Consider the following 12242-nt stretch of genomic DNA (forward strand, 5'->3'; position numbering starts at 1 on the left):
GAATATTGCTGAACAGCGAGTGTTGCTATCTGATTCTTGCTCTGGAAGCTTCGTCTCAGGTATACCCAGCCGTGTGAGGTGTGAGGTGTCGGTCTGCACCTCAGTTGAAAATGCAGAAATCACCCGTCTTCTGTGTCATTCATGATGGGAGCTGGAGGCTGGAGCTGTTTGCATTCTGCCATCTTGGGTGCCCCCCCACCACCCTCTCTAGTTGTTCTATGCATGATGGGAAATGGGATATTGAAGTTGCCTATTTTTCCCTTCAACTCTGTCAATGTTTGCTTCATTTATTTCAGAACTTTGATGTTTGGTGCATATATGTTTGTAATTATTACATCTTCTTGAATTAACCTTTATATAATATCCTTCTTTGTGTCTTGCAACAGTTTTTGATTTAAGGCTATATTGTCTGTTATTGGTATGGACAATCTTGCTCTCTTTTGATTACTATTTGCTTGGAATATCGTATTTCAACATTTCACTTTCAACCTATGTGTATCCTTAAATCTCAAATGATTCTCTTGTAAACAATATATTGTAGAATTGTTTTTTTAAAATCCATTTTGCCAATCTATTTTGATTAGGGACTTTATTCTATTTACATTTAAAGTATAGGAAAGCACTTATTTTTACTATTTTGTGCTTTGTTCTCTGTATGTTTTATAGCCTTTTATTCCTCATTTTCTTCATTACTGCTTTTCTTTGTGCTTAGTTGATTTTTTTATAGTGGCACATTTTGATTTCCTTCTCATTTCCTTTTGTGTATATTTTATGGTTATTTTCTTTGTGGTTACTACCATGGAGATTACATATACCATTCTAAAGTTACAACAATCCCACTTAAATGGACAGTAACTTCATTTCAATTGTATACAACTCCACTTTCCCCTCCACCCACATACTACATTATGGATGCCACAAATAACATCTTTATATATTGCATACTCATTGACTTGCATAATTTTTATGCATTTATCTTTTAAATCCTGTAGAAAATAAAAAATGGAGTTACAAAATTACTGTAATACTGTTATTTATATTTGTTCATCTATTTATTTTTACTAAAGAACTTTGTATTTTTGTATGGCTTCAAGTTACTGTGTACAATCCTTTTATTTCAACTTGTAGGACTCTCTTTTGCATCTCTTGTATGACAAGTCTAGTAATAAATCTCTCAATGTCTGTTTTTCTAGGTTAGTCTAGTTTTTTTCTTCATTCTTGAAAGACAGTTTCAATCAATATCAAATGTTCAGTTTATAGTTTTATTATCACTTTAAATATATAATTTCACTGTCTTTTGGCCTGCAAAGCTTCTCTGGAGAAATCTACTGATATTTATATTGTTGAGATCCCTTGTACATGACATGTTGCTTTTCTTTTGCCACTTTCAAGAACCTCTTTGTCTTTCAACAACTTGCAGACGTGCTGTCTTGGTGTGATTATCTTTTTGTTTGTCCTACTAGGAATTGTTTGAATTATTGGATTTGTATATCTATCTCTTTCCTTAAATTTGGGACATTTTTGGTCATTATTACTTTAAATAATTTTCCTGTCCATTTCTCACATTCTTTTTGTTTGTTATTTTGGTTTTTGCTTTTCAGACTTGATAATTTCAAATGACCTATGTTCGTGTTCACTGATTTCTTCTGCTGCTGCTATATCCTATAGTGAATTTTCAATTCAGTTATTGTATTTTCAGTTCCAGAATTTGTTTGGATATATATATAAGATTTATTAGGTATATAAAGCCTGTATACCTATATATTTATGATTATAGTATATAAAATAATAGCTATATTAGTTAAATTGTATATATTTTAGAATATAGTAGATAAAGATATTATATATATAAAGTATATATAAATATAGTATATAACAGGCTATTATATAATATAAATAGTATATAATATATATATAAATTAATATAAATATATATATATAAATATATATAAACATATACGTTTGCGGTGCCGCGCGGTAGGCAACTAGTAGTATTAAATAGTAGTAGTATATAATATATATATAAATAGTGTACGGGTGTATATAAACGGTATGAGTATATAAAAGGGTCGTAGTATTATATAGAATATTTAAATAAACCTTCCTATACATAATTAAAAATATATATATATATTTTGTTTGTTTGTTTTTGTTTTTTTGAGATGGAGTCTCACTCTGTCGCCCAGCCTGAAGTGCAGTGGTGAGATCTTGGCTCACTGCAATCTGTACTTCCCAGGATCAAGCCATTCTCCTGCCTCAGCCTCCCACATAGCTGGGATTACAGGCACATGCCGCCATGCTTGGCTAACTTTTGTATTTTTAGTAGAGATAGGGTTTCAGCATGTTGGCCAGGATGGCTTCTATCTTTTGACCTCATGATCCGCCCACCTCAGCCTCCCAAAATGCTGGAATTACAGGCGTGAGCCACCATGCCAAGCCTATTTTTTCTGTCTCCTTGTTTATATTCTCATTTTGTTTATAGATAGTTTTCCTTATTTATTTTAATTCTTTGTGTTTTCCTTTAGCTCCTTCAATATACTTAAGACAGTTGTTTTAACGTCTTTGTCTATTACGATGTATTTTCTTTTTTCAGTTTTGGGAGACTTGTTCCTTTACATAAGCCATGCTTTCCTGTTTCTTCATATGTCTTCAGATCTTTTGTTGAAAACTGGGCATTTAAAGAAACAGCCACTTCTCCCAGTTTTTGCAGACCAGCTCAGAAGACCTTCACTAATTAACAAGTTCCTAAGCCTGGGATCATCCCAGAGTAAAAGCAGAAGATCTTTCTTGGGTCTTTTATGAACATTCATCCTATCTGAGCCGGTATGTATGCTTTTAATTTTTTCCCCATATACATGGCTGTTCTTAAATGCCTTAATTTTCCAAAGAGGCTCACCCCAGCTTCTTCTTGGGATCTTAGGCATTCTATTGTACTTCTGTGCCTGTAATCTCTTGCTCCCAGGTGTCTGTGAGTCTGCAGTCTCCCTGAAGTTTTCATAGGCCTCAGTGTCTGCCTTTGCCTTTCACAGCTTCTGCTAGCTGAAATCTAGACTCTGCCATGGTGTTCTGTCTGAGTTCTGAGTCAGATAAAACAGAAGCCAGTCCCTCAAGTAGCCCACAGATAGGCCAAAACATGGTAAACAATTTCCACTTTGGTCCTTCTGGCTGAAGGAAGGAAATAAGACTTAAAGTAATGCCTCCTGACTGCCCCATGCTGTGCCAGAGAAGGGGTGGAGAAAGTGCAAATAAAAGTGCCAGGAAATTTTATAGGTCAAATGTGGATTTTTTGTGGTTTGGCATTTTCTTTAGATATCTGAGCTGATTTTCAAAGCCTTTATAAAGTTGAGTCTGTCTATAGTTGTTTATTTAATGTTTTCATAGGAGAACAAGGGTCTGGAGCTTCCAAGTTCACCATCTTGGTAACATCTCCACACTTTCTGATGAGAAGTCAGCTGTCGATCTTAATGAGGTTCCCTTGTTTGAGTCATTTTCTCTTGCAACTTTCAAGATTCTTTGTCTTTCAATAGTTTGACTGTGATATGCCTAACTGGGGATCTCTTTAAGTATATTCTACATAAAATTCATTAAGATACTTGATTACGTAGTTAAAGTTTCTCATCAGATTTGGAGAATTTTTGGCCATTATTTTGTCAAATATCCTTTCTGCCTCTTTCTCTTTCTCCTTTTTTCTAGAATGCTCATATGTGTATGTTGTCATACTTGCTGATGTCCCCCAGGTCTCTGAAGCTATGCTCATGTTTCTTCATTCATTTCTTCTGCCTCTTCACATTGGATAATCTGAATTGACCCATCTATCATGCTCACTGAGTGTCTCTTCTGCTTGCTGAAATCTGCTGTTGAGCCCATCTAATGAATTTTTCATTTCAGTTATTGTACTTTCAACTAAACTGAAGAAATTCAGCTCCAGAATTTCTATTTAATTTTTAATACAATTTAATTCTCTTTATTGATGCACACTACTTCCTGAAAAGTTGTTCTCAAACTTTTTTGGGGCATAGTTTCCTTTAGTTTTGCAAATATATTTATAATAACTGATTTTCAAGTTTTTCTAATGAGGCCAACATTATACAGGCTTCCTTAGGGTCAGAATCTCTTGAATACTTTTTCCCCTGGTGCACACTTTGAGGCATACTTTTCTCCTTTGTTGTATGTATCATATTTTTGTTAAAAACAATATTTTAAATAATTAAGTATGAAAATCCTAGAAGTCAGACTCTCCCCTTCCCATGGTCTGTATGTGTTGCTCTTTCTTGTTGCTTTTGCTATTGTTTATTTTGTTATTAACTACCTTAGGCTAATTCTGTAAAGTATGCATTTTTTGTCATGCATGACTCCAGAGGTTTCTACTCAGCTTATTAGTCAACAAATGAGTTGACAGATATTTCCTCAAATGCCTTGCACCATTAAGTCTCCTACCCTGTGATGAGGGTTCTGTGTGCATGTTGTGGCATACATTTAATATTACTACAGTTTACAACTCTCAGACTTCACTTCTGCTTGTGGTATAGAACCACAAGGTCAGCCAGAGGCGAGAAACTGAGGCCTTCTGAGATCTTTTCTGAGCATGCACACAACCCGACACATGTCTGTAGCATTTTAGATTCCCAGGAATATGTTGTTTTTCAAAGCTCTGTACAGACTTCGCACTTCTAAGATTTTTCTTTTAATTTTTTTGACCAGCGTCTTATTTACCACAACTGGTATGCTCATCTCAGCAACTTTTTGTTTGTTAAATAATTGCCACTGATTTTGTATGGCAAACACTCTAGGGATAAGACTTTACTCACTGTGTGAAGTCTTAGGTCAAGTAAAGACAAGGCTTGTGAATGGTGCTTTTCCTAGGAATTGCCATACAGGTAGTTTTTAGAATGGAGCTTTTGGGGGGCTCCAAACCCATTTGGTCCCTCCTGTGGTTTCTAGGCTGCAGATTTCCCCAGATTCCATGGTTGCAAGGTTGCTGATCTTCAAGGCTACTATAGAGCTGGAGAGAGGGAGATTGGAATAGAGAAAGTTAAAATACTACAAAGCTCACTTTTCTAACTGAGATTCAGGCATTTTTCTTGAATAGATGCTGTTTGTTGCAAACCTTTTATTAAATTTGAGAGTTCTGGAAAATGTTGATTTTACCACTTTTGCCAGTGTTCTTTTGTTATGGAGGATAAGATTTTGGAAGTCATTATTCCACCATTTCAGACATGCTTCCTCTCTGTTTATTCTTAAACTAAATATATGCAGTTGTTGACACTATGCTATAATTTTGGAGGTAACAGCACCACATTTTGGAAATTATCCAGATAGGTAATCCTCTGCCCTGGCTACACATTAAAATAAACTTCAGAGCTTAAAAGAAATTCTTATTCCAGAGTCTTCTCCCTGTTCAGTAAATCTGTATCATTGAGAATGAAATATGTTCTTTCCTTCCTTCCTTCCTTCCTTCCTTCCTTCCTTCCTTCCTTCTTCTTCCTTCTTCCTCTTTCTTTCTTTCTTTCTTTCTTCCTTTCTTCCTTTCTTCCTTTCTTCCTTTCTTCCTTTCTTTCTTCCTTTCTTCCTTTCTTCCTTTCTTCCTTTCTTCTCTCTTTCTCTCTTTCTCTCTTTCTCTCTTCTTTCTCTTCTTTCTTTCTTTTCTTTTCTTTCTTTCTTTCTTTCTTTCTTTCTTTCTTTCTTTCTTTCTTTTTCTTTCTTTCTTTTTTTAACCTTTTTATTTTTTCTGAGACAAGGTCTGACTCTGTCACCTAGGCTGGAGTGCTATGGGGCAATTGTGGCTCAATACAACCTCTGTCTCCTGGGCTCAAATGATCCTCCCACCTCAGCCTCCTGAGTAGCTGGGACTGTAGGCACATGCCACAATGCCCAGTCAATTTTTTTTGTACTTTCAGGAGAGAAGGATTTCACCATGTTGCCCAGTCTTGTCTCGAACTTCTGGGCTCAAGCAATCTGCCCGCTTCAACCTCCCAAAATGCTGGGATTACAGGTGTGAGCCACCATGCCCAGTTTGAGCATTCATATTTCTAAGAAATCACCCCAAGTGATTATAATGTGAAAGCAGTGCTGAGAATCACTGATCTAGGTTTTATTTATTTTTGAATCTCACAATGTACAACATATAGTACCTTGTATTTCTGAGACTCCTAATTTACTGAATGAATAAATGAATTAATGAATAAAAGTGGTTTTAGGTATATAAACATAAACTTATTATCTAATAATAGTCAAGGGTGTATTTTTGCCAACTCATTCTTTTCAGTGTTTTTTTGATACAGGATTTTGCTCTGTTGCCCAGGTTGGAGTGCAATGATGTGATTATAGCTCACTGTAGTCTCAAACTCCTGGGCTCAAGTGATCCTCCCACCTCAGCCTCCCAAGTAAATGGGACTATAGCTGCATGCCACTATGTCCAGTTAATTTTTAATTTTTTTTGTAAAAGCAGAAGTCTTGTTATGTTGCCCAGGCTGGTCTCAATTCTCCCGCCTTGGCCTCCCAATGTATTGGGATTATAGGTATAAGCCACCACTCCTGGCCCTTCTTTGGGTTTTAAAGTGGCATTTAATATACAGTATAATGTTTGTTGTTATCCAAGTTATATATTTTGAACACATTCATAAGGGTTAATGACATGTGGAATGAAATACATTTCAAGTGGCTATTCATTAAATTGATTTTTTTAGTTATGTAAACTATTGGTAACAAATACTTTCTAAAAATAATAATAAAAAACACTATTATCATATGCCAGGCATCTTGCTATATGTTTAACATGTATCTTTTTAACAATCCTGAAGAGTAAAAGTGTATTAGCTCCATTTTACAGATGAGGAAATTGAAGCTTAGAGAAATTGTTTGCTGAAAGCCACATTGCTAATAGTGATGATGCTGGAATGTGCTCCCAAATTTTTTCACTATGGGACTTACTCTTAAGCCAGTAGTTTCCAAGCACTGGGTTCACGTAGAAATCTTCATGATGCTGGCTCCCATCCCCACCACCAATGGATACATTCTGAATAAATTGGGATTGGTGCAACTTGGGTGACTTGATCCATTTGTGCTCCTATAACAAAATACCACAGACTGGATAATTTACAAAGAACAGAAATTTGTATCTTACAATTCTGGAGGCTGAGAAGTCCAAGATCAAGGCACTGGCATTGGTGTCTGGTGAGGGCTGCTCTCTGCTTCCAAGATTGGTTGCTGTGTCCTCACGTGGCAGAAGCGGGAAGAGCAATAGGGCCTCTTGCTATGTGTAGCCTCTTTTATAAAGACATTAATTCCACTCACTACAGCTCCATCCTCATGACTTAATCATCTCCTAAAGGTCTCGCCTCTTAATATTGTTACATTGGCAATTAAGTTTCAACACATTAATTTTGGAGTAGACATAAATATTCTAACCATAGCATTTGAACTTAGGAAGTTTTAAAACTCTCCAGGTAATTCCAATATAGAGTAAAATTTGAGAACCACTGTCTTGAAAACTATATTTTCTGCCTCCCAAAGGAATTGTTTTAGACATAAGAATGCTCAGATAAATTATTTACTTCAAGACATCCAGATAGCTCAACTGATTTCTCTAAGTATTACATAGATTTAGAAAAGTGTCACAAGGTGAAATTTACATCTAAAAGATTCTCTTTTATATGAAAATTGTTCAACTTAATTAATGCAATAAAGAGTAGCTAGAAATCCCATAGGGGCAGGACAGGGGAGTCCTGGCTGTATAGTAATTCACTTGTTAAAGACACAGGGATTTCAGCTGACTTTGAAGCTTAATGTGAACAAAGAGAGTAACATGAGGCTGAAATAGCTTATGGAGTTTGCCACACCAGCAGAAGTACCATGTCTTGATCACAGAAGATAAGAATTCCACTACACTCTGCTCTAGTTGGACCACATCTGGAATTCTGCATTAAACTCTGCATTTATTTTCAGAGGAACTTTGATAAATGAGAGAGTAGGCCTATGCAAACTATTTAATGTGAAAATTGGCTAAAGGTACACAGCAGAAAGGATGAGGGAGACCAGAGAGCTGTCTTGGAATATTAGGAGAGCATTCGTAAAGATGAAGATTAGTTACAGTTAATATAATGTTATAGTTTAAATTCATTATGAGTTAGTAGACTCTTATCTACCAAGTTGGGAAGCTAACCACATATCTACAGAAAAATGTTATGTAACAGATCCAACAAGTAAACTTTTGGAAAACAATCTCTTCGTAAATTGAAGACTCTTTGTTTTTGGAGTATAATATGTCATATGGTTAGATTTTTTTCTTGTAATTATGGTTTCAAGTGTTGTTCTTTGCCTAATCCGTACAACTCATTGTTTAGAAGCATCTGTCTGAATCTGAACAGGAAATTACTTTACTCTTCTTAATCTGTGCGTTACTGAATATAAGCAGGAAAGACATTTAAACATATATACATTTTAAATTCTTTAATATATACATATATTCCTATATAAAAGACGTATGCATAGATATACACACATAGATTTATAAATAATAGCTATTTTATGATAGTATATGACTTACATTTGTTTAGCACCTTATACTTGTTATAAAGTTCTTCCAAATACATCATTGGTTAAGAATGTCATGTAATTAACTCTGGTTACACAATGGTACCTCACAATTTAGACCTCCTCATTAATGGAATATTACATCTAAAGCAGAATCAACACAGGGCATGGTAAAATGGAAAAATCACACTTATCTGTGATATTTAAGAAAGTTATCTCAAATCAGGCTAGGGAAGCAGAAACAAATCAGAACGATTCCATTTATTTTTTGCTTTTCTTGTGGTTCAATTGGATAAAGCTACCATCAACAGGTAATGCGTTTTTTGCTATGGAAATCTAGACTATAATGACGGCATCATTTCTTTTTCCCAAGCTAATTTTCCTTTCCTTCGGTTCACAAGGACAAGGGTAATAATTGATATTCTAATTTTGATTTTTGAAGTACTACATTTGGTAGGTTAAGGTAAGTCTAAATCAGCAATAATTTTTTTTTTTTTTAAGTTGTAGAACTTGTTTACTGGGAACAGAACAAGGATCTTATTGTGATAGAGGAACACAAACAAACTCTCTGTGCTTGAGGATATATAGGCTGTATTGAGAATTTTTAAAGAATTTAATTTATTAAATATACTTTTGAGGGCAAGATTTGCCTGTTCAGTTTTCACTTCTCTGACATGCTATTCTAATGTAAGTGTAGGATTTAAAAATTTTTTGTATGTGATGTGCTATTTTAAACTCTTTTTCAAATACTATATTATGCATCCTGTGGTCTCTATATGGCCCAGAGCGGTGTTTTTATAGCTCTTCTGGTTAAAAATTTTTGTCTTGAGTCATGTTATGCTTGCCTTGTAGGTGCTTTAAAGTTGCATTATGTATATCTCACCTCATCAGAAAACTGCCAGTGCTTTTCGCTGGAGGCAAGAGAAGGAATTTCATACCCATTAATTTAATTGCTCTATGCCAAAACACCCAGTTTTCTGTTTTATTCATTAATCTGTAAATAATGTCTCAATATTTTTCCCATTAGTTGAATTTTAACCAAATGTATTTGCTGTTTTATATTTTTCATCGTATTTGTGTATTCTATTTGATTTTGTTTACTTTGAACTTGACACCTTTTCCTACTTATTTAAGCATCCAACCTTTACTTTAGTACCATTATGAAGGCATTTCATATTCTGTTTCTCAATGACTGTTTTTGTTTGTCTTAGGGAATGATCTTGGTAAAATAACTTCACCTTTTTTAAAATTATTAATCTCATAAGTAGTGAAGGTTCTTTTGAATCTCTGTGAACTAGATTTAATCTAATAAATAATTGTGGGTGCTTCCAAGTCTTAAGTGCACAGTGTATAGTGAAAAAATGTTAAACAAGATTTCAGAAAATCTAAGGTCAGCTTTTTGTTTTGTCACTAACTATTCATGAACCTCAAGTCTTTGTGTCTATAGAACAAAAATTTCATGCCTCCTTAAGACAATGTTGTGAAGATCATATGAGATAATACATGTGGAAGTCCTTTATAAATTGCAAATTTTAACCTTTTGTTATTTTTACTATCATTGTTACTATTAAGGATTTTGCCATTACAGATGAACATTTGAATTGTGCATAACCAACATTGTACCAGTGGTGAAACTGGCAAAGACTAGGTTTTTAAGACATGTGAGAAGGTGGAAAATGTGGTGAATTTGCCCAGTTGTTCAGCATTAGTGAAAGACAGTTTTGGCAGAATAATTACTTTTTCCATCCTCGATATACTGCCTCCCTTTCCATAGAAACTATGTGAGGGAAGACGTCATATGTTTAAAATCTTTAAATCTAAAAAGGAAAAAAGAAAAGGAAAGAAAGAAATCTCACCTTCAAAACAAATACACTTTGGAGGGACCTGCAGGGTTTTGAGCCTAATGTTTCCCTGTCCCACAGATTAGGAACCATTAGGAACCTTATGGGACCCTGTTGAGCTGTGCCCATGATCTCATTGGGACTTTGGCTCCTGGTATCTCATACCATGTACCTTAGGAAGTTCTTGGATCGGAGGCATATGTGATCACTTTTGTCATTTTTCCCAGTACGGCCCCAGTGCTATGGTTGATTGTCCCTACTGATGAAGCAACCGGAGAATCGGAAGTCATTAGACGCTGTGAGGTCAACTCCAGAGGAGCAAAACTGATCTGGAATTTGGCTTGTTGAACTGATTTCATCAATTTATATTCCATCAGACATAGCTAATACTCTGTTCCTTTTAAGTGTTTGTAACTATGGCTAAGTATTTTAAAGTTAAAATCCCCTTTTTTATTTTTCACCATTCAACAAATATTTATTGAATGTTCACTGAGTGATAGACATAAGTCTATATCCCAAGGGAGAATCAAAGATCAAGAAGACTGGGTCTCTGTCCTAGAAGATCCCAATAATTAACGGGGGGAGTATCTGTAAGAAAATTATTACAATATGAAGAACAAAAGACTACAGATGCCCTTAGCTGTGAATGACCACATCAGATTTTAGGATTAGTCAATTCTGCAGCTCAAAAAGGTCACCAGGGAACATGCGTATAGAGGAGATGAGTTGTAACACGGTAAGCATACTGGAAAGTGCGCTTGGACAAACCGAAGTGTAGCAGACCCCGGCTATTTTCCTTTTGATTTTGCCGTTCTTGCTGTGACCCGTGATGATTCCTGCCTATAAGTAGGAGAACTCCCAGAGGATTCTTCGGAGACATCATCTCAGACCTCATTGCCTGTAATTGGGCCCTGAGCAAATAATTGGCTGCTATTAGAAGTTGAGTTAGAGTTTGCAGGTCTAAGTAGGAGTTTGTGGGAGTTTGAAAGGGAATCCCAGTAAAGAAAATAAGAGATTCAAAGATGTACAGGAACCGGCGACTTTAGGAGACAGTATCCCAGAAGGCTGGAGTGTAGATTATGCCAAAGAGAAGACTGGGAGAGAAGAGAGTGAGATTGGGTCAAATCAGGAAAATGCCTGAATGTCATGCTAATGATTATTCTGAAGAAAAATGAAGCCAATAGAGGATTTTAAGACATTGACAGCCCTTTTGTTAATGGCCTTCTAGACTTTTTGGAGATCTGATATTCATTCTCAAGTCAAGGGCCTGTGTTAACATCATTCCTGGAAACCTTCCATGTTTATAAAAGTTTTATATTTTCAACTATATATATATATATTTTTGTTTTTTTTTTTACTTTGAAGGTCATTTTGACTCAATATGAGAACATCGATTTGCATTTTCTCTCCTGGAGTAGCTTAGAGGTGTCACTCTCTTCCCCTCATCATCAAACATTACTATTGGAAAGTCTAATGATAATGTCTTATTCTTTCCCTTAGAAGTGACTTGGTTGGCCAGGCATGGTGGCTCATGCCTGTAATCCTAGCACTTTGGGAGGCCGAGGTGGGTGGATCACCTGAGGTCAAGAGTTCGGGACCAGCCTGGCCAATATGGTGAAACCCCATCTCTACTAAAAATACAAAAATTAGCCAGGAGTGGCGGCAGGTGCTTGTAATCCCAGCTACTCGGGAGGCTGAGGCAGGAGAATCACTTGAACCTGGGGGGCGGAGGTTGCAGTAAGCTGAGATCATGCCAGTTCACTCTGGCCTGGGCAAAAGAGCAAAACCCCATCTCAAAAAAAAAAAAAAAAAAAGTGACTTGGTCTTTTTGCTTGACTGATTATAGAATTTTTTTTTTTAAAGTCCAGA

The sequence above is a fragment of the Rhinopithecus bieti genome, unplaced genomic scaffold (genome assembly GCF_001698545.2).
Source record: "Rhinopithecus bieti isolate Rb0 unplaced genomic scaffold, ASM169854v2 scaffold_35615, whole genome shotgun sequence".
Taxonomy (NCBI): domain Eukaryota; kingdom Metazoa; phylum Chordata; class Mammalia; order Primates; family Cercopithecidae; genus Rhinopithecus; species Rhinopithecus bieti.